At 48.4% G+C, this 4,601-nt stretch overlaps 1 protein-coding gene across 1 annotated transcript in view; it reads right to left on the reverse strand.

The window, feature by feature from the left end:
- Positions 1-4,601, reverse strand: part of LOC106805207 — a 10,235-nt gene that overhangs the window by 781 nt on the left and 4,853 nt on the right. The window lies entirely within an intron of this gene.

Below are 4,601 nucleotides of genomic sequence, written 5' to 3' on the forward strand. Positions count from 1 at the left end.
ACCGTACACGCATATAGACGGGCGAGAAGGTGTGCGCGCGCTGTGCTCTCAGACTATAGCGGGGGCCATGCTGTGTGTGCTGTGTGTGAAGCTCTGCACGAGAGCGAGCGTCGCGGGAAACGCAGCCGTCACTACGAGTAATATCGGACTCGGTAACGACGGCAAAGCACGCACTAATTCGCCCTTGCTCTCTCCCCCCCCCCTCTCTCTCTCTCCCTCTCTCTCTCTCTCTCTCTCTCTCTCTCTCTCTCTCTTTCTCTCTCTCTATCACTAGCACTCTCTTTCTTTCGACCCCTGCTAATGACAGTTGTCGTCGCTACGGCTGCTAATGAGGTGCGCGCCTTCTTGCTCCTTGGCCCCACCGTAAATGCCCCATAGTTACTGATGCTTTGTTTATTGCCCTAACAAATGCGGGCTATACACGGCGAACACACACAAAACTAACTAAGTACTGCAGTTTGTAAACTTGGTGCGTCAGGCGGGTTTTATTCAACTCCGTCACGTAGGTAAATTAGGTGCAGTCTGCAGCCAACAATGAGCACAATGCTGTCTTTCCTTTAACCCTGCGGACAACGCCATCAGGTCTCCCTGTGAGGTCAGTTGATATTAGCACGGGCCGCGGTAGAATCAGTCCGTTGTTTGTGTGCGGACCCACACGACGCATATTACGCCCGACTGCTAAAATGTCCACGTTATTTACGACCTTCCAGACAGAGAGAATCTGTTAGGGAGACCGCTAGCACACTCGACTGACATCTAACCAGCAGCGGCACGCCGTGGCATGCGTCTTCATTCCCTTCGCTCTGTCGTATGTCGGGCCTGGCTGAGCCTTCTTTGTTCACGCTCTAGCGATTCTCACTATGCATTATTAAACATCGCAGACCCTAGAGGTGACAAAGCACATGTCACATGCACACGAGCGACGATGACACCATTGGCTATGATGCCAGCTAGCTGCGAGGTACACGTGCACATGCACCAACAGCTATAACTATGAGTTTAATATTCTATTGAGTTATAACAATTCTCGCAAACATGCGTTCAAACACGTCTTTTTTAATCTAGGCTGATGGTTTTACCTACATACACATACGCACACGCACGCACGCGCGGGAGCGTATATATATAGATATATATAATATATAATCCACGGAATCGATCGTCTTCACTTCGTCATCAAGCCGCCGCCCCGACTTCCACACGACCAACCCAAACGCCAATAGTTCTCTCTGCGCGAGCCTTCGCAAATGCCTCGCGATTTCCACTTATCGGGAGAGTCACGAGCGGCTAATGAGTGAGTAATTTCGTGAGCTAAGACTCGGGCAAGACTCGCTGTCTCGTCGGTCGAGATTCCAAGTCTCTCTCTCCCTCTCTCCCTCTCTCTCTCTCTCTCTCTCTCTCTCTCTCTCTCTCAGCCGAGCAGAGAGCGGGAGAGATCTCGTGGTGACAGAATGGCGGGCCCCGCGGACGCAGACAGACGGGAGGGGAGGAGAGAAACCAGGGTAATCAGTAATCACACGCTCGCGCCCCGTTAGTAGGTAAAGTGGCAATTCTTTTTCCTCCCCGATGTATGGATTTCGGATTTGCGACAGTGGGAGAGGCTCAGAATCTTTCTCCGCTTCTTTCCCCTTTCCTCGCGCAGCCCCAGAAGAGGGTCTCACTATCTTCCCCCGCACCCTTCCCTCGCCTAGCGCCAGAAGAGCGACTCGGAACCTTCCCCGCTACTTCTCCCGCGCAGTACCGGAGACGCATATAGACGGGAGAGAAGGTGTGCGCGCGCTGTGCTCTCAGACTATAGCGGGGGCCATGCTGTGTGTGCTGTGTGTGAAGCTCTGCACGAGAGCGAGCGTCGCGGGAAACGCAGCCGTCACCACGAGTAATATCGGACTCGGTAACGACGGCAAAGCACGCACTAATTCGCCCTTGCTCTCTCCCCCCCCCCTCTCTCTCTCTCCCTCTCTTGCTCGCTCGCTCGCTTTCTCTCCTCTCAATCTAACTGAATGAGGATAGCATGCGGAGCTCCCTCCTCCCTCCCTCCGCACGCACACATACAAACACTCGTCAAGCAAACCTAGTTAATGACCTCAGCATGTTATCCTCCCGATGCACTGCGAATGTTGCGCAGCTTCCTTATAGAAACTAATTGGCAACCTCAAAGGTGCTGGCTAAGGTGCTGGGTAAGGCTCTTTCTGGCTTCGGTCGCACGACAATACGTTGCGTGTGGGCTTAGCCGGGATCATTAATTATAATTAATTCGCTAATGGTTCGATGCATATATATGCATGAGACCATTATTTGAGAGCAATACACACCGCGCACATGTCTACATCGCGAGCGCATAAACTGACCACGCACACACACCCGACATATAAATCGGCAACGCACGCACGACATACTAGCAAATTACGACGTAGTCACACACAAAAACCAGCCACTACGATCAAAATTTTACTGTTATCTCACACACATACGAATGTGTGAGCGTTTAGTATTGAATTCAGAGGATCCTCATGCGTATAATATACGTATCCCATGATTGAGAGATATGCGCCGCTGGCTGTGCAATCTGTGAACACAGCTCTCTCTTGAATTGATATCGTCAGGGCTGCGTCGTTTGCGTTCCTGTTGATGATGTACTGAATGGCATCCGACAGATAGGACTTCATGTTATAGAGTTATGGTATAATAAATGCAATATTGCCACGGCACGGCACGCTCGGAAATTATCAACAATGCCGCGCCCACTTCACGCAGACATTTGAAGCACTTGTTTTGCCAAATGTCTTTCAATCTGGTTTTGGCGCGCAAGTTTTGTTTCGAATTTGGAAAGTGCGTATTTAGTAAAAATACGTGTGAGGGACAGTACGAGCGCCTGTGTTGTTCAACTCGCCCACATTTTTAAACGGATTTAGTCCATGACCGTTGAGAGAAATTATAGCTTTGAATGTCGTTCATGCGAGCACACTAGGCACGTAACCAGATTTCTGCGAGCGTCACGTATCGATGCGAGTTTATTTTAAGATCATTAAATTTCCTCATCCAATATTAAGATTTACAGGCTTATTTCTGTTCGAACCGTAAAGGATGGGTTTAATCTATTTAATCCGCAATTAGCACATCCCAACTTTATACATTCCCCGCACAACTATAAACAGTAAACTGCGACTCGAGAAACGTAGTCGGGGTGCGGGCGATGTATAGAATACTTCGATTGACCGTCATCGCGAATTTTATTGGCGCATCTCTGAAATGTGTTTCTTAGATGGCGAAATGGCAATGATTGTTTGCAAATGAAAAATTGCAGTGTTTGTACTTGCAGTGCCGGAGCCGAAACCCGCACCGCTGACAGCCCGCCCGCCGCAGCGCCTATCAAGTGTTTTCAATTTTCCGATGCCGGTGTGTGATGATTCCGCTTTTTGCAGGCTGGACACCTCTGGCAAACATTTGAGCCGAAATTCTTTGAATAAATCGATCGTCAAACTGCATATATCTGTCGTTTGCGCTCGCCGGCAAGATTGTTCAACTTGGCTCTTCCGATGATGAATGAAGATATTGCGATTTTGCAGCGCAGGGTAAAAATGTTTCCGCGGGAAGCTGTGAGAAGGGAATAGCGGCGGCTCTCGAAGGCAGCTGTTTTAATTGCACTACCCACCACCACCAACCACCAACAACCCCGCGCATGTTTGCTCGGTAAATCGCTCTTCAGACACTTCTCAGAGATTCACTAGATCATCCGTGCAAAGGCGATAGAAAAGTGTGTGGCGTCGTAACTTATTCTTCTACTACTAATATATAGCTGAAGCCGATACACTGTCTGGATGTGTGTACGCGCCACAGCGTGTGTTTGTATTAAGAACGTGCTTACGTGGATAAAAATGTCCCGATTTTTCTAGTTGATCCTTATACGAAGATTGATTCTTCTGAAGTCGTGGATGATTATCGCGTATCTGGATGTTGACTTTACATTTTGTTCTCGGCGAGTTTGCTTTTTCCCATATCTCACTGCTTAACATGCGGCAGCGTCAAGTTTAAGCTGGTAGCTTAAGTAAATATGGCAAACGCTTTCCTGCGGCATGGGTGTGGCTCGTGGGCATGGATAGGAGTGCTGGGTACTAATCTAGAGTGCGTGCGCAGAGCCGGCCACAGCTTCAGCTGCTCTACTACTACACGCCAATCCCGCAGTTGCCTAATAGAGTAGGCGTGTCAGTGGATAGTTACGAGGCAGAGAAGAAATTGCGAAGCCGCCTTGTGTAGCACGCAATTACCGTGTAACATGTTTTCACGCTACAAATGCACAGCCGTATTTAAATCATACGGGCCGCTCTGACATGCTATTATTAGCATTTGTAAACGTTAAGACTCGCTCGGAGAGAGAAAACGCGTGAGCAGAGAGATTATCTGAATGGCAATAAAATCGATTGTTGAAACACGTAGGCAACAGGTTTTAAGGTTTAGCGATATTTCGAAACACGGATCTTTTTGTGCAGGTCTCGGCGAAACCGGGTTGATTCCCGTGCATTTGATTTCAACTGCAGCCACAGAGCTTTTATATATATATATAAATATATATATATATATTATATATATATAATAGTATATAT

Source organism: Priapulus caudatus, unplaced genomic scaffold (genome assembly GCF_000485595.1).
Source record: "Priapulus caudatus unplaced genomic scaffold, Priapulus_caudatus-5.0.1 Scaffold105, whole genome shotgun sequence".
Lineage (NCBI taxonomy): Eukaryota > Metazoa > Priapulida > Priapulimorpha > Priapulimorphida > Priapulidae > Priapulus > Priapulus caudatus.